Source organism: Neltuma alba, unplaced genomic scaffold (genome assembly GCF_004799145.2).
Source record: "Neltuma alba isolate B1F8T4 unplaced genomic scaffold, ASM479914v2 tig00011033_pilon, whole genome shotgun sequence".
Lineage (NCBI taxonomy): Eukaryota > Viridiplantae > Streptophyta > Magnoliopsida > Fabales > Fabaceae > Neltuma > Neltuma alba.
Window position 1 is genome coordinate 219,319 of NW_021635784.1, and position 14,812 is coordinate 234,130.

Here is a 14,812-nt window from a genome sequence, read left to right on the forward strand (position 1 = left end):
ACTTCAAGAGACATTACCGATTATCTCTTTCTCTTACCCTCAGAAGCTTCACCAATTGTACTGTCTCTCCTGGCTATATGAAATTGGACCATCATGCAGAAATCAGGGAATGGGGAGTTAACACAACATCAGCTTTTGGAAAAGGAATGGTTAGAAGAACTATGAAGCAGTGAATGAACATTCTTTTGTAAAGGGCCACTAAGATTTGAATAGACGATCGATGGGGGCTATTAAGCAAATTCTTCTTGCATGTCACGTTGATATGATTCAAGGATGCCAAAAAATGGGTGCAACTTGAGTAACCCAATGTAGCATCAATCTTAGATATGAAAAGCAAAACAGAAGACGATTTGGAGATTGAAGCTTTACATCTGAAAGTTTGTATTTCTTCACCGCCAAGAAAAAATTGTGGCAATATAAGAGGTATGTCTTCAAATCTTAACCTTTTGCATGTAAATTGTCCAATCCTGTGTAGATCTGAGAATATAGCGTATGTCACAACTGGGTAGAAAAGAGGCAGGAGCCGGACCAGCAGCTTTATAAATGTTTGAAAATCTTTCCAATTGCAGATTTCCTTTAGGTACTGGAAATAGCCTCGAAAATCAATTTAATGTTCAAATGATATTCTATGGGAAAAAATGATAATGAATAGGTACATGGAATGATTCAACTGTACGACGTGATACATTAATATTATTAGTATTAGTATTAGTATTTGTGCACACATACGGCGTACCAACTAAAAATTATTAATCAAATTGGATAATCTTTAAGCATCTCGATTCTCGAGTTCCATATGTATAGTTAGCCAGAGAATAATAAGTTAATGCATTTTCTTATGTTGGCCAAAAAAAAAAAAAAAGAGAATGCTTCTTCTTATGACGCTAACAAGGGAAAAGCAAGTAAAATGACATGTGGATTTAAAACCATTATTATATCATTAACCTCAGCAAAATAAAAATGTTTTCTTTGCCAGATATAAGAAGCAAAAATAGTTTAAAAATAAAATTCTGAGTGAAAAACCACCTAAATAATTAATCACTAAAAAGTTTCATAATAAACTAGCAACGTACGCCGATAATAAAATTATAAATGAGTAGTATAATAATGGTAAGATTCAAATTACAACATCCTATTGCAATAGAAACAAAGGAACCGATTGTTTTTCCTTTTATCTATCTAACTTTGAAGAATAATTAAGAGTGTGTTTGGATTGACGGTGACTTTTATTTTAATTGACTTTTGTAAACTGAAGTTAGAATAAAAGTCAGTTAGTGTAATGTAATTTACGTGTAGATTGGTGCTTATAAAAAGTCAGTTGGAAAAGCTAAAACTTATTTGGATGATTAATAAAAAAGTGAGTTTAGTTACAAAATAACTGAAAATGGTATGAATTTTATTGAATAGTAGTATTTGATATTCTATATTTTTAATGTGATAATAGTTAAAAAAAATACCTAAAATTATTATAATAAGATAAACATAGTTTTTTTTGGTGAAATTATAAAATAAAAACATTTGTTACCAAGAAAAATTTGAAAACACATTATAGATAATTAAATATATATAATTGAAAAACATGAATATAAATTAAAATTCATTTAGTCTCTAATTAAAGTAAATAAAATCACATAACTAATTATAATAAGTAGAGGGGAAAGAGTGAGGGAAAAAGTGAAGGGCAGATTTGGGTAAATGTGTTTTGAATGAGCATTAATGCAAGCCTAACGGTAAATTGCCTTACTAAACACCCCACAAGCAGCTCTCCTTAATGTTGAAATGCATCCTCATTTTAGCCAGAAGTTAATTGGGCGTTTAGCCCCACCCAAACACCAAAAAAGGCCATAAAAGCCTCAAGTTGAGGTTTCACACATTCCCATACACTTTTTGAGGTCCAAACGAAGATCCAAACGAGTCATAAACCTTTTATATTCAAGTTTCAAGCCTTGAACTGAAACCAATAAACTCTATTTTTCCTGCCTTGCCTTTGGCTTTTATAATTTTATAATTATAATTATACTACTTTCGGTCTTTAATATAATAGTTTGTTCAACTTTTATTTTGATTCTAAATATAAAACCCCAATCCACTTTATCTCTCATATTTATCTATTCTACCCTAAGGTAGTCTTTGTAATAATAGTAATTTTAGCCAATACTTTTGATTAGTAAGGATGTTTTAGGAAAGACAACATTTATTTATTATAAATAACTAACTTGACTAATTTTCTTAATCTACTCAAATTAGTCAACTAACTATTATATTAAGAATCAGAGGTAGTAATTATTATGCAATTGGATGTAGTACATTATGTTGCAACTAACGCCTGAGTTTTACTTCAATTGCCTGATCCCGGCCTAACTTCACAGTTTCAACATCTCACGTGATCTACTTATTGGACTATGATTTAAGAAAATCAATCATGTGTAATCTCGGCCATTGATTTTGTTAAATCATGGTCTTCAATTTCTTGTCTTCTCCTTCCACTTTTGAAATCAAGCAGCTTCGCGCGCCGCTGTCTTCTGCCGCTTCTCATCGATTCGGAACTTGGCCCTGTCCATCGTTGTGCCTTTTCTAAGTTGAGTGCTCTTCTTTTCAATTTTTATGGCTGGAATGTTGTGTGGGGACTGTGAAAGTATGATTTTGTTATCATATTAAATTTCTTATCTTGCATGAATTTTTAACTAGGATTGGATCTTTTGGAGTTGGATTTTGCAAAAATTGCGACTGCTAAAGAAAACTTATTTCTTTATTTTCCTTTCATCTTATAATTTCTTCCTGACAGATAGTTCTGTGAGCTTTAGGATGCTTGTGATGTCTATGCAGTGTTAAGAATGATCAAGACTTTGTCCCTTCCTTACCAAGTGGTTCTCAAATTTTTGATAATTTTATTTGTGAAGTTGTTTTTACCAATCAAATGAATGCTCAAACTTATTTCATGAATTTTCAAACAATGACACATTCTTCTTTTACTAGTCTTCTGTGATAAAACAAGTATCGGAAAAAGGGTCATACATCTCACTATATCCCCACCTTCTAATGTCTTCAATACTTGGCTGATGACCACATTTAAACTTATTAGTGCAGTTGCCCTCTTTCATCCTTAAAGGACAGCCACTGCCGCACTCTGAATTGTTTATGCAATCTTTGTTTTTTTCCCTACTGAAACCAAGCTCTATTTCATGTGTTTCATAGCCTTATGTGTGAATTATCTCTCTTTTCATGATTCTACTAGTACTTATTTTGTTATCTTCATTCATAGGTATTAAATATTTTATCTAAAATTTGAAATGCATGTGCACCTATGATCTAAAAGACCAAAGATGGAGCTTATTGTCACACGACCTGATGACTGACATCTTTACCTTCGTGATGACGGCCTTCTCCAAGCTGTCATCTCTTCTGGGTAAATTCACTTAATAATGAAAAAGCCTGTAGTTAATCCAAATATAGTCTCGCAAATTTTAGGGAATGCATGAGAAGAACAGTTTCTTCTAGTGCCTTTAATTTAATATTCCTACAAATGAAATGATTTTTGAATTCTAGTGTCTTTAATTTAATATTCCTACAAATTTGAGGCCACCTATTACCACCATAGTTGTTGCCATGGATTATCATGAGTCCACCTTGAAAGCAATGCCTAGAGATAGTAACTCCACTAATGATCTTTTACCTAGCAGACATGACAAATCTTGATGTAATGTTTTAGAAGCCGCATTGGATGACAAGCCAAAGGGTTAGCGGGTCACAATTTAAATAGTTGAATCGATCAAACCATCCAGTCCAGTCAGACCGATAACATAATAATTAAATAAAAATAATATTATATAAACATATAATTATATAATCATAATTAGTCCAATAAACATAGGTCCTAACATAATGAGATCATTAAGAGTAGCATATTAGCAAGTCAATTATCAAACTAGTAGCACCACATGACCCATAAAACATAATGCACTAATTAAGAAGAACGACTTATTGACTTGTCAAATATAGGTGGGTCTTCATTAAACCAAGCATGGGTTTCTTGAAAGGCATCTACACCATAACTATTAATATCTTGGGGAAATGATCCCAAATTAAGACCCCCAACTTTAGCCCTAAAACTTCCATCCTCAGCCTAAAGTTGAACCTAATTTTCTCATTCTTCAAAAGTATCTTTACAAAATAATGTACAGAAAATCAAATTATTGAAATTAGTAAGATATAATGTAAGTTAAAAAATGGTTTTGTCCAAAATTGAAAATATCCAACCTTCTTCTTCATTGATGGGAACTTTTGGTATTAGTAGTGTCATATCATCATAAATGATGTCTTCTTCAATCTCTTTAGCACAAAGTGTTGAACGTAGAGGAGAATCAACTTCTTCCATTATCTAATTTTCAATTTTATCAATACTTTTATAATCAATAGGATCAAAAACTTTTTTTCTTGTTAACAGCCCTAAAAAGACACATGACAATAACAAAGTATTAGCACTCATTTTAATTTATCTCTTGAGAAATACAAATTCTAGTAAAGTGTAAAGCTTTAAAAAAATATACTTATTCTTCAAACGAAAGTTGTAATGAACAAAGACATGGTCATTCAACCTTTAATATTCTAACTATCACACCTCTCTTTATATCTCATTATACATTAATTAGAACCAATATAATTCGTTTCATGACATTTCCGGATGAAAAAAAAAAAATTTAAATTCAAGATTTTACTGTTTATCCTGTGCGTCCACTGTTCATCTGAATATGGGCCAGCTTTGAAAATTTATAACTAGATCTAGAAAAATTGAAATGAAGTGGTTCCAATTTTCACGCAAAGCTTGCTAAGATTTCTATAGAGAAAAAATAATCATTAGGTCCAATTCTGTCTAGAATAATTCCGAAAAATTCGTCAAAGTGTACTGTTCATTTGGTAAATTTTCAAATTTTCAGTATTTTTGACCAACTTTGGAAGGGCATAACTTTTAGCACACAACTCCAAATTTAATAAATTACCACTTATTTTAAAGATAAAAATGAGATATATTTTCTGTAAAATTTCATATCCAAAATCTAACAATTTCTCATTATTTTATGTGCCACAAGTTTGGCACTTTTTAGGAAATTTTCATCCCCTAATTTTCACCTTTCTTGATTTATTTCTTCTTTTTCCTTCATCCACATTCTCCCCACAGTGCATCAAGCATAATTCCAATATTTTGAACATGGAATAACCATGTAAATTACATTGTAATATCATCCATAGCTTGTTACAAAATTTATGTAAAGTTCATTATATTGCAAAAGTTTCCAACATGGCACAACATCTACCAAACCCATTCATTCCAAGGCCAAATCCTTCCCTTGATCCATGCTTGCTCCACTTCCTAATTAATACATAAAATAACATACGAGGAATGAGATTTCAAAGAAATCTCAGTAGCATATGAATTATAATTATCATGTAAATCAATACGAGTTTAATTGTGACATGTTCATGCAATTCAAACCATTCCCAACTCATAGGAATTCATACCACATATTATGCAAAGAGAGGAACATCATATTATCTACATTGACATACCACAAAGCATTTGGCCAAAGCATAACCAATGTCAATCAAACAATCAAGGTCACCACAAAGTTCTTCCAATCTGAGCAATAATAATCACAACAAACAAGCAAGATAAGCAATCAAATTAGAATTCAAAGCTACATTTGTAAAGTTTGTCCAATTAATTTCTCCAAGGAGCAATGCTTCTCCTTAATTCCTCCTCTCAATGCCTATTAAACCAAGCATAAACATAGGCCATATTAATCACAAAACAACTTAGTTTTAACACTTTAACATTAACTTAACAATTTCCCCCTTTCTCTTTGATTTTTAAGAAATTGATTCCTTCTTTAGAATCAATCATCTCATGACTCAATCTTATACAATTTTTCATGAGGAATCCAATGGTGCAATCATATTTTTAAAAATCACACTCCTTCCCCATGAGCTCCTCTTGGCCAAATAGGGGGTATTTATTTTCCAAAAGTTTTATTTTTGATTTCAATGATTTTAAACACTTTCCAAGAACATATCCCTACATAAAAATATGTTTTAAAGTCATTGGAATCATTAAATCAAGTAAAATCAATTAGCTCCCTCATGAACAGTGCTAGCTGAAATTCTCCCTTAAACCTTAACCTTGATTTCATCCAAAAATCAATCCATACATCACTTAATCTTGCTTATTCCACTTGATTATTAAGGTTTCTATCCTTTCCTAAGCATCACACGTCCCAACCGAATTTTGGCAGAATTTCCATCATTTTTTTAGCATTTTTCCAAGCCAAAATCTTAATCCAATCAATGTAAAACTTAAGGATATTAATGCTTAGACATACCTTAGTGTTACCTTGAAGTAAGTTGGACGATTTCTTGCCTAAAACACCTCAAAATTTTTGTGCAAGGATGCTGGATGAATAGTGGCAGAGTCTCCCCTTCTTTATCCCAATTTTCCAATATTTTTCATGTATTTTCTAAGGGGTATTCATAGAAAAATTTGGTCTGCCCTTCCTCCTCCTTGTTTGGCTGAATTGGACACCTCATGGGGGTTATGTGGCAGTCATCAAGTGTTCAACATATTCAGATCACTCCAAGTGGCCATAATCTAGATTTCTCCACACAATATCTCTTAATTTTTGCATTTTTCTTTAATTAATTGAAGCCTCCAAATTCTGCACGAATTGGGCCCTTATTGGGCTCAATATGGACCCCACAAATGGTTTGGGCTGGTCCAAAAAGATGACCTACAAACTAAATCACTATCTCAAACCAATTAGAAACTTTATCAGTTACTATTTACTAGAAACATTCCATAATTTTTTCAGACCTTCAAAAATTAATTTCTCTCCATGATAATTCACCTTTTAATATGAGAATATGATCTAAAAATTTTACCACCTCTAGGTATTTATTTTGAATTTTCTCCGATTAGGCCTCTATCAGTGTCACTAAGGTAAAATAAATTTTCTAAAATTAATTCTTGACCTTCCAAGGCTTAAAACCAATTTTATAAATTCAAATAAATATTTAGATGAATTTTTCATCAATCTCCCAAATTTATTGGGGCCTCTAACTAATTAAAATAATTATTTTTTCAATTTCCTAATAATTTCCCGAAAAACCTCAGTTTACGGGAAATTTCGTAATAATTCATTTTTAGCAAAATTTCATCTTTCGAGCCTCAACTGAGTTTCCAAGACCTCTCCTCTACAATTTTCCCATTTTTTAGAGATTTTCTGGAATTTTTCTGTTTTGCCCTTCCCAAACCGATGATTACGAAAATGCCAGTCCGAACCTTTTTGAAATTTCATATCAAAAGTTATTTCATCTTCCCGTCTAGTTCCTATATTGACCCTCATCCCAACTTTTGATCTTATCACCAGATAAAAATTTTTAGGATGTGATACTAGCCTATTTCTTTTCTTAAAGTATATTGTTTCAAGGACGTTCCAATTTCTTTCACATCTTTATGAATATGCAGTTTGACTTAACAATTGAATACCCAATCTTTTAACATTTGGATAACTACCTTCAAAATATCACCACTATTCATATGTTATATTAAATTGATTATCATAAAATGATAAAGTCAATATAAGAATTAAGAATTATAAAATATCACAAATAAAAGTATAAAACTTTATCGGGTCGCATTGATTTTGCAAATTCAAGAGACAAAGGGTGGCTAAAGCTACCACATCTCTCTTGATATTGTGTGACAAGAACTTAGCCTTATTAGAATTTATTTTCTTATTTATAACTATAAGATATCCATTCACAACCTCTGGCTTTTGACAAAAGTTAGCTATATCATAAATGAAAGCAAGATTTAAGATGTAAGCTACTGCATGAAGATCTTGCTGAATTTGAGAGTCCCATCTTCTTTTAATAATTCTTGTATAAGGCTTGTGCAATGATTTTTTATTCATGAAAGTATTCTTGATAGGTTTTTTTCCCCTATACAAGCCTTCATAGATATATCCAAGTGAAGGCTTACCATCAGAATCAACAATTCTCAAAAGTCGCATAAGTGGTTTTATAATTTCAGTAACAATCTTACAATCATTTTAGAACTTGTTATCCAAAACAATAATTTACATCTTTTGCCTTTTGATCTTTGTAATATCTAGACTCTGTAAATGCCTTACTAGTCATCGACGCCTGTAAATCGTGCTTATGCTTAAGAATACTTTTTAAGGCAATAAAAGTTGTAGCAAAGCATGTTGTCCCTGGGCGGATGATTTCTTTCCATCATTATCTTTTTCTTAGCTAAGCAAACAAAAATGCATGATTATAGATGAATTTTGAAACCATTGATGCATGTGTTGCCAAACTAGTAACAATTGAATTTAAGCAATAGGCATCATATAGAGACCAATAAATAGAGGGATATTTGTCATTTAATAATCTCCTAGCAGTTTTGTAATTAGCTGCATTATTAGTCACAAAGTAGACAACATTATTCATACTAGCAAATAGAACCATGGCCATGAATAAGTTGCATGAAGCTAGGGCATCTTTAAATAATACCTGATGCATCAACAGACTTAGTAAAGATAATTCCTTTAGGACAATAAACCAAAAAAAATTAATCAACTTCCTATTTCATTGATCTTGCTAACCATCTGTCATTATTATGCAACCAGTTTTTATCCAAAAAATTTCTACATTCATCAACTAACAATTGAACCTCGTTTTTCATATCTTGCAATAATTTTGTTCTAAAAGTATGATGAGGTGGTCCTTTATAACCAAGGCCAATAGCTATAATAGTATCTATCATCAGTTGGAAGTAAAAAGAATTCATCGTATTGATTGGAATACAACAATAATACATCCATCTAACCATAGCCATATCTGATCTATACATAGCTTTTTTACCTGAAAATGCACTTCTTATTCCAGGTTGTGCACCAGGGGTTGTCCTTAGGGCGGAGAATTTATCTATAGCTTCTGATGCCTTTTTTTATTTTTTCCCAGCTTGAGATTGTCTTGAAGCAAGAATTTGAACATTTTGTTGGGACAAAGCTAGAGCATGAGTTTTGCGTTTGTGTAGGAGGAACCTCATGCGAATTTGAAGCACCCCTTCAAATCGTGTGACATTGGGGCCATATGGATTGTCTTCTTCATCTGCATTTTGTTTCTTAGCTTTCTTCTCTTCAATTTTTTTTTTTCCAGATTTTCTTCTAGCTGAAACCTAACATCTTCAGGAACTTTTTTACAACTTACTATATTTCCTTTGATTCTAGCAAGATACTGTTTCATTCTATGTATCTATCCACCTACAAATTCTTTTCCATAATACAAACATCTTAAATGAGATTTTCCACTAGCATTTTTGTTCTGCACTTGAATACAATAGTCCCATATCGAATCAACCTTCGATCTAACAAATTATGTAGCGGGAGCAGGAATAGATGCTTTTTGGGATTGAGATGACATTTTCTATAAAAAAAATTATCAATTATAGATTATATTGAAATAAAAAAAGAAACAAAGCACTAAAAGGTTAAAAAAAGAAACAGAGCACACAAGCATCATTCTTAATTTAGATTAAAATAACAATTAATGAGACACTAGAAGTCCATCACCAATTAAAAATTTTTTTTCCCTATAGAGATACACATAAACAATAAAGTTAAACTCCATTTGAATGAACCCACATCTCTAAATTTGTCGGTCCATGTCTATCCATTTGAATGGACCCACAGTTGATTTTGGCTTATTTAAACTTGAGTCATCATTACTGCTCTAATAAAGACGCACAAACTGAAGCTGTATATTTATAAACTCAAACAATCATCAAAACTATGAGATAACTATTGTTGAAGCATTTTCATTATCGAAGACCTGAAGCTCAAGCATACAGAAGACAAGGAAGCATCAAAACACATAAAAAAGACCACCAAAAATAAATAACCATTAGCATTTGATAAATTTCTTCTTTAATGACAAAAAATAACAAGCTTTACCCACACATAATAGAGGATGGTGATTGGTGCTCAAAGACAGAGTAGCGGAGGATAAGAGTAGCGGCACACACAAGCGATAGAGGATGATCACGACAACACGTAGGACGAACGAGCTGACAGAGCATGACAGCAACAACGCATAGAACTGAAGAAGACGACAATAAGACACAATAGTCAAGACAGAGCAAAGTGGAACTATGTAATCTGTAACACCCTACTTTTATAACATTGCAGGGCTCAAAGCTTAAAGTTCTAACAACTAAGCTAGGTTTGGTCCTATTCCCATAGTCATAACAGGAATGGGATTTTCAAAAAAATTTGAAACTTTTACATCTATTTGGAAAGAAACTTGCTTAGTAGTTCTAACTTCAATGGATGTCCCTCTTCTTTGATCCTAGTACACTTTTAGTTATCATTAATAATAATTTCCTAATGATATACGTATATGCTTTATTATGAAGTTATTATTCAGGGCATGGATCATGCATCTGATCTTCGTAGTTAAATACATACAAAAACTATTACGTTATTAATATGTACAATCTCAGCTGACTAGGCTAACAAAAATATACTATATATACAACCAAAATGTTTCCTGATGACCAACAACATTCCTTATCAGCTTCCAACCTTTTAACTTCCTTCTCCTTCCACCCCTCTGACTTTATCAATTATTGGCTTAGCTGTATGTCATAGAAGAACGGGTGAGATTCTAGGAATCTAGGTAGTAACATCAATCCATCATATAGTTATACAAGTTCATAAACACATGCAAAATAAGCCATAACAATACCACTTGATAAATCAAGCATGAATAGTGAGGCACAAACATCATCTGCTTTGCCATGCAAATGGCCATGGCAGATAGAGTCTATTCAATCAATTTTGCACGTACTCTTACATGAGTAAAGCTTTACGAGCTCAATATAAAGCAAATGTTACGTACTCTTACCTAAGTACAGCTCTACGAGCTCACATGTTCACAACAAAACATACGACCATATATTTATACCAGAACGTAGGCACTATGGCACAAACAGACATCTAGAATAATTGCATAAATATATGAGAGGGAAAGAGTTACTACCTGGAGTCCCTTCTTCCAACTTACCTTTCTCTTTGTCACATCCACCAAAATTTAACCTTGATAATGAGCATGAAATTAAGTCAAGGGCCAATATGAAAAGTAGATTAGTTGACAAAGCCAGACATGACATAAAACCCAGACAGGGTCTAGATTGATATTTTTGAAATTATCGATCCATGAAGGGTAAAATGGAAAATTTTCAGAAAAATTTCAAAAAAATTTCTTAAAAATAGTAAAAAGGTAAATTAGGGGTTTTTGAGGCCCTAGAGATGGAAATAATATGAAAATAACTTATTATAGAATTTCCTGAAAACAGAGGTTTTTTAAGAAAAATTGTAGAAATTGAGTAGAAATAATTATTTTAAATATGTAAATGCCTCAATAATTCCAAGAAAAAGATGGGAAAATTATTTAAGATTTATTTGATTTTATAAAATTATATACAGGCCTTAGAAGTGCAGGAATTAATTTTAGAATATTTATTACCGAAATCTTATTAGTAATGTGACAACTGTTCTTTCAAAACCATTTTAGATTAAATCCAACAATTTATTTGAATGATTAAACATGATAGAAAAGAAGAAACCTTAGAATTTTAAAATCACTATCATGGTTAAAAGAAATAATACGAGCCACATCAATCGTTAACTTGGGCCTTGAACTTTCAAAGTCCAGAAATATCATTCAACCGTTAGCCCAAACCAAACTTATACTTTCAACCACACGAACTGATAAAACATTTTAATATAAGTCATGGAGCCCATTAGTCAAAAGTCAACACTATCAAATGAGCATAATACGCAAAGTCTTAAATATCTTTGGCCTTCCAATAACCTCCCATATCAGATAGTAGTAATTAAAAGTATTAGTTTATAGTATTAGAGTATATGGGCCCTATGTGGCAATATATAACAAGTCAACACATAAAACAAAAGCAGGGAGGCTATACAAGCTGCAACAGCACACTATGCCTCTGGAGCCTTCCCTGATGGGTCACCACCTGAACTATCACCTGAAAATAGTAAAAACCACGGGTGAAACAAATGCCTCAGTAACCAACTTTCCAACTCACCATACATATTAACACGTACTCGTGAGGTGTTAAGTGGGACAATTATTAATTCTCAAAAACATAGATATATAATTTCAATCATCCAAACCCTCACTATGGGGGCTAATACACAAGCCACATAAGTCTATCTCTCACTATAGGGGATTAATCAGACATATAGGCTATCCCTTACTCTGGGGGATGAATAAGAAGCCACAAAAGCATATCCCTCACTATGGGGGACGAAGAAGAAGCCAACCAATGTGCACCAATGATGGCCTTACCACGTGGTAGGATAACCCTAAAATTATTAAGTATTTTAGAAACAACTTAAAATTTCTAACAACCCAAATTATTTATTTACCACCTCCAAATTATTTACCTTAATAAAAAGGATTTTCCACAATTTCCAAATATAAAATTATTATGTTCTAAATTCTAAAAATCTCATTTTAAGTTTAAACCTCAAAATCAAACTATTAAAAATTCAATAATATTTCAAATATTTATAAATAAATAATCTAATCAAAACTTTAATGGTATAACTACCACATATATATATTTCCATAAATAATAAAATTTTTAGCTACAATAATTATTTTAAAACCTCCAGTCACTCAATAAATAAAACTAAACTGATTATCAAACAATCCAAATAAATTATTTAACTTGAATTTAATCGGTAAAAATATGATATATCCCATAAATAACAGATTTTCAACTAAATAAATTAATTTAAATACTAAAACTAACAAATAGAGAAATCTAAACCGATTAAAATTAACAACTCATTTAATTTTAAATTTCTATAGTCATCTTTTGTCAAAACTCAATACTTAGATCATATATAAGTCTCGAAATTTTCTCCAATCACTATAGTAATAATGTAAACAGGAAGCTCAAAATATACAGGAAATATTCATAAAGAAAGTTTGATAAAAAGAAGTAATTTATGTACCTAAAATATCTTCAAAGCTTGCCTTCTTCCTCACAGTGACCGACGATAGCTCTCTGCACTCTTTCACGCACTCTATCTCTCTTTCTCTCTATCTTTCTTGTGTTGAGGAGGCAAAATGAATTGTTGGGGGTGTATTTAACACCCCCGGCACATTTATTTGGGGGGGGGGATTTTCAAACTCAACCCCCAACCCCACCGCCCCCTAACTTTCCACCGATTAGGTGGAAAGTTGGACTTTTTTTTAAATTTTATTATTATTTCATTATAATAAAATATTATTATTATTATTTTTACATAAATCCTAAAAATTAATCTAGGATATTACAATTCTCCCCACCTAATTAGAATTTTTTCCTCAAAATTCAAACAACCACACACAAGAAATAAAAACAAAAGTAATTCAAAGTGCTTACTAAGAAAACAGGTAAGGGTACTCGTAACGCATTCGTTCCTCTATCTCCCAAGTAGCATCACCGGGACTCATACCCTTCCAAAAGACTTAACAAGACGGATAGTTTTGTTCCTTAATTGTTTGTCCTTAGCGTCCAAAATCCGCTTTGGTTCTGTTGGATAGGTCAAATTATCTCGCAACTCGACTTCTTCGGGTTCAATAACATGAGACAGATTGGGATAATACTTCTTTAACTGCGACACGTGGAACACATCATGTAAACTAGAAAGATGTGGAGGCAACACAATCCGATATGCAACAGGTCCAATTCGCTCTAAAATCTCATAAGGACCTATAAATCAGGGTGTAAGCTTCTTGGCTTTAATGGATCTACCAACACCGGTGACAGGTGAAACCTTCAAAAATACATGATCACCCACTTCAAATTCTAAAGGTCTCCTCCGACGATCCGTATAACTCTTCTGTGACTTTGGGCCATCAACAACTTCTGCTTGATTAGTTCAATCTTTTTGGTTGTGATATCCACTAAATCTGGGCCAATAATTATTCTTTCACTTAATTCAGTCCAACAAAGTGGAGATCTACACTTCCTCCCGTACAAAGCTTCATATGGTGCCATTTGAATACTAGCGTGATGGTTGTTGTTATAGGCAAACTCTGCTAATGACAAGTGAGTGTCCCAACTACCCTTTAGCTCTATAGCGTAAGCCCTCACCATGTCCTCGAGAGTCTAAATCGTCCTCTCAGTCTGTCCATCAGTCTGAGGATGATAAGTAGTACTAAACTTGAGCTAAGTACCCATAGCTTCATGTAATAATTGCTAGAAGTTCAATGTAAACCTCGGGTCCCTATCTGAAATGATAGAATTTGGCACTCCGTGAAGTTGAACAATCTCATCTATATACATCTTTGTTAATCTTTCTAAAGAGCAAGTACTCTTGATAGGTAGGAAGTACGCTGACTTAGTCAATTTATCTACAATTACCCATATCGCATCATAGCCAGCCGGGGTTCTTGGCATACCAGTAATGAAATCCATAGAAATGCTGTCCCATTTCCATTGGGGAATATCGAGATTCTTTAATAGTCCTAGAGGTCTCTGATGTTCTATCTTGGCCCTTTGACATGTCAGACACTTCATTACAAAATCCATGACATCTCTCTTCATTTTTGGCCACCAGTAGTTCTTTTTTAGGTCTTGGTACATCTTGGTTATCCCTGGGTGTATCGTGTAATTACTTTGATGCGCCTCTTCTAGAATAGTCCTTTTGATTTCCTCATTATTAAGGACACAAAT